The sequence below is a fragment of the Photinus pyralis genome, unplaced genomic scaffold (assembly GCF_008802855.1).
Source record: "Photinus pyralis isolate 1611_PpyrPB1 unplaced genomic scaffold, Ppyr1.3 Ppyr1.4_LG5, whole genome shotgun sequence".
NCBI lineage: Eukaryota > Metazoa > Arthropoda > Insecta > Coleoptera > Lampyridae > Photinus > Photinus pyralis.
This window is the reverse complement of record NW_022170596.1, coordinates 45,199,821-45,212,492: the sequence shown is the minus strand read 5'-3', so window position 1 is coordinate 45,212,492 and position 12,672 is coordinate 45,199,821. Positions and strand designations below refer to the sequence as shown.

Genomic DNA, 12,672 nt, shown 5'->3' with positions numbered 1-12,672 from the left:
GTCGTCGGTCATCTAACGGTACACACAAAATAATAGCCGCCCACGCCGTGCCTTGACTCAAACGGTATCAAATTTAAAGCATAGTTCAAATCGTAACAAAGTTAAAGGTAGGTAATTTAAAAATTGAGTTTAAAATAGATTAAATAAAACAATAGTTATTTATGTATGACGATATAGAAGTATTTTACAATCATGTATAATTTTTTATTATTTTATAGCAGAAGCCATATAAATCTTTGTAAACCTTCCGACAATTCGGTATTTAATTTAGACGCAAAAATAGCTTAGGATCTGCAGTCGGGGTTGTTTTAATAGAAACAGCATTGTCATATGTTTTGAACGTTATTTTATATCGTCTCCGCGTCCCATTTGTAATAGGAATGACAGATGTGATTAGAATCTGTTTCACTTTATCTACCCTTGCGGTTAAAGTGATCACTTCAACTACCCTCGCACAACAAACCCGGTAGGCAACCACGCACCCTCTAGTTTTCTGTAATAATTCTCCCCAAGCCAGTTTCAACGGCTGCGCAGTACGGTGTCTTGAATTTACTTTCGTTGTAAGGTGTGTTGCCTATCTGTAAGGGTATGTCATCACAAGCTACAAACAAAAGTTATGAGGAAAATGGTTTTTCTACTCATATTAAATAATAGGTAGAATACTGATGCGTGTTTAATTCAGAAAGTTATCTATTATTCAATATGTTTTCATTATTCAACTGTTGTCAGCCAATCGTATTCCGAGTTTGTCATTACTCTTCAGGTCACATTGTAGGGTTGCCTTGGAAACATGTATGTAGCAAAAATCAAGATCTCGGATCGCGATAAATTCAGTTGTCAAACATTAATGTCAATCAAACATATTACGAGAAATCAGTTTTGTGAAAATTACGTGGAGATGGACAGTAGTGCAATCATGATGAGCAGTGACGACGATATAATTCTAACTTCTCCGTATTTTACGTACATTGCTGATTTTGTCAATTGTTTGATGACATAATAAAACCATTATGCATAATTTATTATTACTGTAATTATTGAATACAAGTAGAAAAAGTATAGTATTTAACTCGTGAGAAAGGCATTATTCACTCAGATAAATTACGCCACTCGTCTTCGACTCGTGGCGCAAATCTTATCTTCGTGAATAATTGCCAACTTTCTCACTCGTTGAATAATATACTATTTTCTGTTTACCACCTCCAAAAGGAATAATTCTTGCGTCCCGGGGCATCTCCTGTAGTATCCTTTGATATTCAGCGTGCATGCAAAAGTCTGCAATCATACGAGAAAAATTACAAATTATTTCAAGAAGAGAGCGCAAAGAACAGTTAAAAACTAAAGTTATGAGAAAAATAGGTTAGTCCTTATCCTTTTTACAATCTCCAAAAAGAATACGATTCTTCCGTCACAAAGCATCCTCAGTGTAATTTCCAACGTGTATGTAAAGCTCGAGTCTGCAATCATCAGAAAAAAATTACAATAATTGTAAAAAGGGAGCGCATAGAAAAGCTACACTAATGAGAAAAATAGGTTTTCCTTTTTACCACCCCCAATAGGAATCCAATTCTTATTTGCCGAAGTTTCATTAGTGGTATCTTCCCTCATTTTGATATTCATCGTGCATATAAACGTCTAGTCTGAAAACATAAGTAAAATATTACCGCTATTGCAAAAGGACTACACCACAAAAGCTCTACAATAATTAAAGCTATGAGAATTTGTTTTCGTGGTTACCACCCCCGAAAGTAGTGCGACCCTGCCTTACTGAAGTTTCTGTAGTGGTATGCCCTCTTAGTGCAACAGCCAGCGATGTGCAGTTAAATGTTGAATCGGAAATTATAAGAAAAATATTAAATCTTGAACCAGGGACCCGGACCGAACCGAAAAAGAATCGAAAACTGGACCGTTATTTTTTCAAAAATGAAAACTTATTGAAAAAAAATTTTCGCGGCCCCCAACAGTGCTGTAAAGCTATAAAAGTGTAAGCCGTAAAAGGAAGGATGCAAAAAAAAAGAATATTTTTATGGGGATTTTAGTTCTGTTTTCAATTAATAATATGTCACTAGAAGCTCAAAATAAAACAAGAAAATCGAAATTGAAAAGAAATTAGAAAAGGCGAAAAACGTTATAGTCACTAGTTGCTGCCCTGATCCTGCTGGATAGATACCGATTTAACAATTCGTGTTTGAATTTCGCTTTTTACTGCCATCCTTACTGACGATAAAACGTGCAGTCTGTTTCGATAGTTCATGGAAAATCCAGCTTCACATAACATGCTCACATTTTTTGTTTTAAATTCGGTTTCTAAGGTTTTGTCCGAACTCAGTTGTAAGTGACTAATGCAATCAAATTAACGAAGTCCCCGTGTGAGATCGAAGGGACTTCAAGCGCATTTTTGTGTGGCAGATCGGTATTCTATTAGCCAGTTTTGACCCTACCATCAATAAGATCTTCTCGAAGACTACCACATTCACTTTGTCGGTACTCGCTTCCGACTTCCCGTGCACACACAATTTGCGTTTGAAGTTCTGACTTCACTATCAGTAAGATCTTGTTGGGGGCTTCTCATAGCTTGGTGACACGAGGAAGATAGACCGCAATTTGAGCCCTAAGAAACTTTTGGGCGTCCAAAATCGTACCCCTCGCCGTTAGAGAAAAAACAAAATTTCGCTACGCAAGAGTTGTGCGTGTTTACAAGATTTTTCCGATGACACCAACTTGAAAACAATCGGACCAAAACTGTAGAAGAAGATAGGAAAAAAACTGAAAAATTTCCAGGTTAGTATTACACGCTCGGGGATGGCCAGCCAGCCTGCCAGCCAAAGTGAGATTAAAGGCTACCTTTTTACAAATAAATCTGCAAAAATGCGTTAATAAAAATAAAAAGCAATACTCCACACCACGGTATACACCATGCTCCACACATACTTTTTTACACAAGTTTTTGTGTATATTTTCTGTTTCTTATTAATAAATTAAGTTTAAATACAGATTTCCCTCTTCCTCCTTTATTCCACTTGTCGTTATAAATTAGCTACACTGACGATACATCACGTTTTGGTATCCATGACTTCTTATACTTCTTTCTCACACCTAATAATTAACAAATCACGATATTACAATAAATTTGCTGAATGCCATACTTCCTAAAAGACTCGAATCGAAAATATTATGGACCGAAAAAGATGCGCAGAATAGAATCGTTATTTTTCTTAGAACCGAAACCGAAACCGGACCAGAACCATTATAAATATTTTGAGCCTGAACCGATATTTCATTTGGGTCCGGGTTGCTGTCTTAAACAAGGAAATGCACGGAAAAGCTTCATTGTTGAAATTATGGGAAAGGTAGGTTTTCTATTAACCACCCCCGAAAGTTTGATATTCATCCTGCAATTAAATGTCTAGTGTGTATATAAAAACAGTTACTGCAAGAGGGAAGTTTTTTTATCACTTCCTCTAGAAGTCAATTATCTCTCTCCGATGGTTCTCCAGTGGCTTCCTCCCTCTGTTTCATATCCACCGTGTAACAGTTGAAAGAAGACTAAGAATAGATACAAACTTTTTACGGTTTTTGGGATAAACAATTTGCGACGTTGCTAATTGTATATTAATACGAGGCGACATTGGTGTGGTTCCTAAAGGATGTGTACCTACATTTAGCACAAATGGCTAATTTACAGGTCCTGCAGAAAGGGAAAAGGCGACGTGTAATCGTAAAGCAATTTCTTATTAAAAGGGTGCAGTTTTCGCTATTCGCCCGACTTGACTTCTGTAGATTTTTTTCATGCTAAAGGGATGTCTGCCAACAATGGTAATAAACCGCCGAACGGAAAGCATTTTTTCCTGACGCCTTCGCCCGCATTTTGCGCCTTTTACAATGATGTAATAACATATAAACGAACATTGCTTTGCATGGATATAACACGCGTGTTTGTGCTAGCTCCATTGTGTTTCTTTTCATTGTACTAATTCGGTAATCAAATTGCCAAACCTCGTATGTAAATATTTTACTAAAGCTCGAGTATCGGTTTGTCTACCCACTGACATGCTAATATAAAGGGACCAACAAAAACGTTACAGCAAATTCTATTTGTCACAACACTTCAAATTGGGCAACACAATTATCAATAAGTGTTCTGTCACTTGTCTTTCTGGATCGTCTTCACAAATGATGTCTGCTTGTGCTATTCAAAACTAAGCGCTTGAACATAATTTGTCTTAACAACGTGGATAAACCGTTTTTATTTGTTTGAATGATTCTTGTTATGGAAATAATTATCTTTTGCCTGTACATAAAAGCACTACCTTGTATACGAGTCTCGCTTTTTCTTGTAACAAAAAAGCAGATTCATCTACGAGCTACACGAAAATCAAAATTCTTGAACGTAGAATCGCGATTGTTAGGAGAGAAATTCTATACCGTTTTGTCCATTTTATAGTAGGAAGCTATTATAGTAGTGCTCACTTAAGGAAATCGTACTCGGAATACAATTAAATTTAATGCAGAAAGGCTTTTTTAGGATACTCTGAAGAACTCGACGCATTATATCTCCGTAATTCCGATCAGAATATACTTGCGTCAATTGGAAGTTCAGATCTGGGCTGTACGACCTAGCAAGTATAGAAATTCAGATAATGAATGTGAGTTTTTTTTCGTTTCTGTAGTAACGAGTTTCTACAAAACCTCACATTGATTTGTTTATTTCCACAGTTTATACTGTTAATGACCACCCACTCTACCAACGATCTAAATAATTGATTACGTCAACAAAGCATGTATTCATTGTTTAATCAAAATAATCACACTCGGGATTGGTAAACAGTGGAAAATTAATAAAAATTAACTTTTTCACGTTCTAATAAATACGTCAATGTTACATCCAAAAAACGATTTTCTGATAAATAAAAAACGCAGAGCGGCTATCCACATATAAACAAAGAACTAATTCACCTTTGCAACGCAGTACTTTGGACGCACACGATTATTTTGCTGAGAGTTCCCTCGTAAATAGTGAAAAAAAGCAGTTTTTTTTGTTATTTCGCTTATACTGTTACCAACGCAATCAATCGTCCGATATTCTGACGGAAAACAACCCGATTAGTGTAAGATTTTTGCGCAGTTTCCTTTTCCAATAATAAGGCCATAGTTTGCAACTCAGATCTGTACAAAAATCGAATGACCAAATGCTTTCAAAGTGACACAGTGGAAAATTCAAAAACGTTTCCGAAATTCTATCTTTCATTAGAATGAACACGTACAATGAAGAAAATTACCTTACCGATTTTTCACTTTTAATAGAACGGATGAGCCCCTGCTAGAAACCAATTTCGAAATAAAATTCAAAGGGCTTTAACTTTTGAACTAGTAGCCCAATCTTGGAACTGTTTGAAATTATGGATTCTACAGGTCACATTCTATAAGAAAATTTTTTTCCCGGGTCGATCTGAGACAATTTTTTTTTCGGGGCTCAAAAAAAGGCAGTGTATAACCTTCCTTTTTTACCAAAAATCGACTACACCAAAATTTCTCGGGAAACACTTTTTCTTATTAATTTTGGTGCGTAGAATCCAAAACAATTCGTACTTTTTCGATCAGACTTCTCAATCAAAAATTCTAGACTAGAAACCAATTTCGAAAAAAAATTCAAAGGGCTGTAACTTTTGAACTAGTAGCCCAATCTTGGAACTGTTTGAAATTATGGATTTTACAGGCCACATTCTATAAGAAAATTTTTTTCCGGGTCGATCTGAGATGATTTTTTTTTCGGGGCTCAAAAAAAGGCAGTGTACAACCTTCCTTTTTTACAAAAAATCGACTGCACCAAAATTTCTCGGGAAAACACTTTTTCTTATTAATTTTGGTGCGTAGAATCCAAAACTCCTGTCCCTTGCAAACAGACTTCCGTATGTACAGAAAATTGTAGTTTAGTAAAAATTCATTATTTGAAAATAGATAAATAGATAATGTGTGCTTTAGCATTGTAAAGGAATTAGTTATTTCATTTATTCATAATCCAAGTTGGTATTTTATTTAACCGTAAGGAAGGTAAAAGGGAATTAGCAATACAAAGTAACAATCGCGGTTAAATATGCAATTTTATTTTAGATGTAAAAGGAATAAATTAATATTTATACGGCACTGTGTATATTCAAGATGAGGTAAATGAAGCGGGTCATTGTAATTAAAATAAGAGAAAGGAGATCTATTGTCACTGACGGCAACCTATAAATATGAGTGTAAATATTCGGAAACCTGCGCTAGCTGTGTTTACAGAGCGCGCCACGCAATCTTAAGTCAATCGGGCCATTAAGAGAATCCCGAAGAAAAAAAATAAGCCAAGAGTGAACCATCGCCTACATCAATTTATCTTCGCACTGCAAACGCATTTCCACGAAAGAAAACAATAAAGATGAAAATTTCCAAGAAAGAACATCGGCGAGAAGTCTATGGCATCGAAAAAACAGTTACCAGGCGGCGCGGCGCCGTTCAGCAACGTTTCAACACGAATACAATGAGTGACCCGTGACGTTATTCCTCGATCGCTCCATCACCATGTCACCATTTTTGAATTGGACGCCCTGTTTCACTCTGGGTGGTGAGCCTGGATTGGCGTGCTATTCGTACGGTCGAGAGAGCTCCTGTCATAGGAGGGCGAGACTTGGGGTTGCTCCGGTGCTTTGGGAACTTTTTATTCGAGGTGGATTCGGAGGTCTTCTTTTACCACCCGCACGTTAGTAAGGGAGGCATTCCATTGGGGTAAAACAATGACGCCCACTTTTCTTTTTTACGGAAATACATATTTTAAAGCACCAGAAATCCGAATCAAAGAAAATGTCGATGATGTCGGTCTGTCTGTCGATCCCTATGTACTCTCATTTCCGGCTAAACGGCTGAATGGATTTGAACCAAATTTGGTACACAAATTCTTAGACATAAAAGGAAGATCTGAAAATTTGGGCGGAACCGCCCGCGCACGTGTCTCATTTCCGGCTAACCCACTGAACTGATTGGAACCAAATTTGGTACACATATTCTTAGGGTTAAAAGAGAAAAATCGCTCATGTGCAGGTTTACGGGTGGTACCTGTGTTAGCCACGGCAAATTTTTTATTTCCTGGTTGTGCCTCTCGACTGGGTTAGCTTGTGGATGGAAGGTGGAGGTCGTTCAATGGTAGCACCCCCAATGTTATAAAACAACGTCCCAGGTGACCGCTGTGAACTGTGACCCGTTATCGGAAACGATGTCTCTCGGAATCCTACAGTATCACAGCGGCGTCGTGCGATAGCGTCGCGGTGGAACCATGCTGTGGCAGAGTGATGCAGTGGCCGGATCTCAATCTGCCTGCTCCTGGCTTTAGAGATGTTCAGTCTCAGCCGCCTGCTTGAAGTAAAGATGATTTGCCCAAACTCAAGTGCCTTCCCACGCTAACCGGTGCTGCTTATATTGGGATCGACCCCGTGACGTCTGGGACTGCAACCAATGGAGATGCCACAACCTCTTCTTTTCCATCGGTAACATCGGCGAGAAGTTTATAATCGGTCTGTGCAAAGTACAGCTGGGGGGTCAATCATTTCCTTTATCATTCAAACCCGCGGCCCAAACGCATCGAGAACCCCTGGTGTACAAACGCTAGAGGTATAGCAATTCAGTGTTTAATTTTTCGAGCACGAAAAAAAAATTAAGGAAAGCTTGAAGTCAATTTTCAGAAAATAGAAAGGGAGAAATATGTTTTAGTAAGAACGCCAACGTAAACTGATACCCCAAAGCTAGCCGGGAATCAGTTATTCATTTCAGTCGGAAGTGCAGATCAGTTAAATCAAGAAAGGGGTGCTCAACAATCCGATAAATGGTTCACGCGGTTTGGCCAATGTTAAAAGTATGGATGGAATAATGATTTTTAAAAGTGAGTTTGTCCGTTTGTAAATTACTGTTAGATCCAGTTTTGATTTAAATGTTGATAGGATTCCCTGTTTATAATAAAGAAAAACCAACTTTACCCCAAACTCCAACGTAGTGTCTGGTGCAATCGAGCAAACACGCGCGTTGCATATTGATTGACTTTTCGTAATGTGTTACAATAACTTGTGCTGTTGACATACGCCACTTACAAGCATTTTAGTGTAATTGCTACAGTTACCTATCTGACAAAAACATCGAAGATACGTGATTTACCGAGGAATTTATGTTTTAATGAATCAGACTCGCATTCCTCAATAGCGTCCACAAACACATTTAAGATACTCATCTTCTTAATTACTCAATTATTTGTACATTCCGCACATTTTTCGACTACTTTCGTATACCGTCGTTATTTCATAAAAGCGCGAAGTTTTCAGGGCAATTTTCACCCTCTCACAAAAATATTGTGAAGGCGTTCCTTTAAATTAATAAATTATTAATTAAACCGTGTTAAAAACCAGTATGTAATCGAGAAGATCCCATTTGTAATTCCCCTTGTTACTTTTTCTACGAACAAATTTCTTTCCGCAAGCGGATCTGAATATTTCATATCACATACTGGTAGAAATAGCGAAGTCACTTTATAGCAAATGAGAAATCCGTGTATTACATAAAGTGCAGTTTATTCTTACAAAGATGGCAATAATTTGAGATCAGGAGGGAAGACACAATTTCTGGTTTCATCAAATGGTGCAAGTGTCGGTGCGATATTTCATTTCATAGAAACACTAAAGCCGCTCCTAAAAAGTTGTTTTCTTGTTTCGGATGTTGTATGTACACGATTTACACGGATCTTAGAGGAACGGCAATGGTATCCTGCCAGGTTGACAATGCTAGCTTATACGTGATTAAAATTTTAAGTCCGAGCTGTAGGCAAGATTGATATGGGAACTTAAGAGATTGTGTCCATCTACTAACCTTTGTCGGACGTGTATGACCCAACTCCTTTACGGTCGTCTTTCATTCAACAACAAATATTGGATTAAACCAGCACTGGAAAAAATGTTTAACTATTATATACGCTACCTTTTTTTGCTTTTTAGAGACGGGCCTAAGCTAATGCTAAGGCCGAACCCGGTCTAAAATTTACTTTAACAGAAAATTTAATTCTCTACATAACTTCACCAGACCTTATTCCTCTAGAATGAACGGTTTTAGGGGGTATAAGGGAAACTTAAACATCCGATACACTACGTAGCTGAAAAACAATAGCGACCTTTCTTATATTCTTAAGAACAAACAATTTTCAAAGCCACAGGACGTTTCTAAAGAAAGTTATCGTGCACACTGACAGACAAACAGCAATACACAATATATAAACGATCTCAAGGATCGTTAATAAAAAAAACCAGAAACTTTCAGTATACATTTTGCCCCTACGACGCCTAGCCTTTGAGGCATAAGCAAGAAAGAAAATTCTTCGTAATATTTTCCTGAATATCCACTCGGAATATAGCTCTAAAGGGTTTGCAAAAATTTTTCTTAGGGCCAATATAATGAAGGAGTCAGATTACTTGGAGGCGAACTTTCTTCGTGGCAGGATTCTTGTGGGGGGCAGTTTTATGTTGGTCTAATATGATTGAGTGAGATGTCAAACGCTTCCTTGGGGCAAAATAGAATCAGACTCAGTTTGGTTTTCCAAAGGTAAGTTTCCGGATCCAAAGTTACATGCGCGAGTTAACTCTTTTGCTGCTTTCTTTGAGAGTATTCGACATTATCGGGGCTAATAAATTAATCAGGATCGAATTTTCTTGCTAAAGATTATAGAATGCTTTCAGGGCGAGTGAATTTTCCAAAAACTCCCACAATTTAGATTGAAGTGACCGAAATTAAACAGTTAGTCCCTTCCAATGACTGAAAATAGCATTCGATTCAGCAGTTTCCAGATTATAAAAATTCGTCACTTTTTTCGGATTCTTTCCGTTCTTGATGAATTCGCATGGCTATTTCGGCGAACGCTTCAGATTGTATCGATTTCTTGGAATCTTCAGTTTCAGATTCTGTGGACTTTTTAATTAGTCAAATGAATCAGAATCTTTGGATTTCCGCTTTCTTCAGATTCACCCGTTTCGCATAATTTTTGCTGTTGTTTAGATTTATCGAAAGGTTCCCAAATTTTGCAATTCTTCAGGATTTCCAGGTTCCTTTGGATGTTTAGAAATAGCTCCATTTTTTAGTTTATCCCTATTTTACACTTTCTTCAGGACTTCCAGATTCTCCGAATTCTTCATTTTTCAGTTTCATCGAATTCTTGCGGTTCTTAAACTTTTGAGCTCTCGCTTCGTATGTTTATTTTCTTCGAATTCTTCAACTACATCAGATTACTCGCATGCCTTCTTTAGATTTGTCTGCTTCTTCAACTCCATCAAATCTTCTGTTATTAAAATTCTTTAAAATATTTTTTAATTCTTCAGAACTTAATATTCCTGTTTCAGATTGTTGTGATTTTTCCATTTATTTGAATTCTTTCATCCCTTTGAATTATTTCGATTTTCCTCTTTTAGTACTCCGGCTGGTTCGGATCCTTTTGATTCTTGACACTCGTTAAATCCTCCAGTTCCTTCAAATTTTAAGATTTTTAAAACTCTTTGAATTCTTACGTTTTTTCGGTTCTTCAAATTGTGTGGGTTTTTTCGTATTCTTCGGACCATAGGAGTACTTCGGATGCTTCCGATTCTTCAGTTTAGTTGGGCTTTTCGGATGTGTTAGATTTATTGGATTGTTCGAATTTTTAAATTTCTGCATATGCAGCAGATCTATTATCCAAACATAACATAAAATCATTACATAACCTTCAATTTTGTTTTCTAGTAAGTTTAGTTTACGTAGTCCATACGTCCAAAACTTGAAGTCTTGTCGTCTGATAAAATGAGACAAGAATAGTTTACTGGCAGATGACCATTCCTGATTAGAATTTGTTAATCTGTCACCAACAGGGAGCAATCTTAGTGGTATTTGGCCTCCATTTGCCTTTAAAACAGATACACTGTAAGTCTAAAAAATTTGCTGGTAGCACAGGTAGGTATCGCCCGGACACCTACGCATTCGTTTTCTGCCCAAAAGCTCTTCAGCCCTTTCTTTTATGTCTAAGAAAACGTGTGCTTAATTTGGTTCCAAACGGTTCAGCCGTTGAGCCGGAAATGAGAATTTGGCACACTTGCGCATAGGAGATTCTGCTCAACGGCTTTTCAGAGCTTCCTTTTATGTTTAAAAATATGAGTACCAAATTTGGTTCCAATCGGTTCAGCTGTTTAGCCGGAAATGAGAGTGCAGACTGACCGACAGACTGACCGACATCATCGAGATTTTGTTAGATCCGGATCTTTGGTGCTTCAAAACGTGTATTTCCGCCTAAAAAGGCGTGGGGGGCCATATTTTACCTCATTGCAATACCTCCCTTACTAACGTGCGGGTGATAAATTAACAATAGTGACGTCACCATTATCACAAACATTTTGAAGGCGCAACTGCCCCATTTAATTACCCTGGTCCCGGGCGCAAATGTCCATAATTCCGAATTTAGCGAATTTGGTCACAGAATGAAGAATTGAGTTTTCCCAGGGGTTTTCCCGAACAATAAATTCCATTAAAGCAAGGTTAGTTGGTATTCCCCAGGGGCGAATATTTCGGAAGCGCACCTACCGAGAGCGAATCGTTCCAATGACGAATTGTCATGATTAAAGTGGTCTCCGTTTTGGTATTGGGGGTGAATTTGTCTCTAAGGGTCTATCACAACGACGCTAATTATAAAATCGTTTGTTTTTTGTGAACCCGGCGGAACCTATGGGTGTATTTTTGCCTATTTCAGTAATAGCAAAGAATACTTAAATACTCTTTGGTAATAGAATAATTCAAGTTCGCCACAAATAATTTTATTAAAGGGATGAACCACATAATAAACACAAAATTGTGCATTTAACCCATAATTAAGTTTGAGGTGATTTTGCACATATACAAATTGAATAAGGGTGGCAGATAGCAACCAGTAAAAATTATAGCTGGCCAAAATGAGCGTTGGTACCTGATATCGCGATTAGTTGTACTTAATTATTTATTGTAATAAAATTACAAGCTGAAAAAATGCGCATTATTAATTTATTGACGTTCGCAGCTCCTGTTGCACTTGCGGAAGTCCTCAGAGCCAAATTGGTAACTTTGAAAGCAACTGTTAAAACACCCATCCACCTCGCACCATATACCTATAGAAATGGATGGTAACATTGCACAATGTAAGACACTCTGTATTAAGTGTACGTACCTGCGAGGAGTAAAATGAGAGTAACAATCAAAAGTAGAAGTTTTGCGTACATTGTTATTGTGGTACTGACTACTTTTTAGTAGATTCCTTAATATGAAGGTATGGTGGGAGTGGTTTGTTTACAACCTGTATGATTAGTAACCGACCTTGTAGTGTTAGTAAACATGGTAACAATAAGACGCAACTATTGTTAAAAACGAACCGCAAGCTGCCAATCCTTTATAACGCATTTGCCATATAATCACTTAACATTAAAATTACCCCTTAGGTGATCCAAAAGTACTGCGCACAGTTTGAAATTCCCGCAAAACAGAAAAATCTTCAAGTTGGTACGCACCAAATGTCAATTATTTAAAAGCATTGGCAGACCAATTTTATGGGAAACTAAAAATAATCGCAATTAATTAATTAAAGAAAATTCATTTTTTTATATAGCACGTAAAAAAAGT

At 37.3% G+C, this 12,672-nt stretch overlaps 1 long non-coding RNA gene across 1 annotated transcript; it reads right to left on the bottom strand.

Annotated features, from left to right (window-relative positions):
* Positions 1 to 11,821: 11,821 nt before the first annotated feature.
* On the bottom strand, positions 11,822 to 12,328 carry LOC116172027. Its single transcript, XR_004145574.1, has 2 exons — positions 12,224 to 12,328; positions 11,822 to 12,164 (listed from the first exon to the last, which is right to left on the bottom strand). It is a non-coding gene; the product is annotated as an uncharacterized LOC116172027 (long non-coding RNA).
* Positions 12,329 to 12,672: the final 344 nt, after the last annotated feature.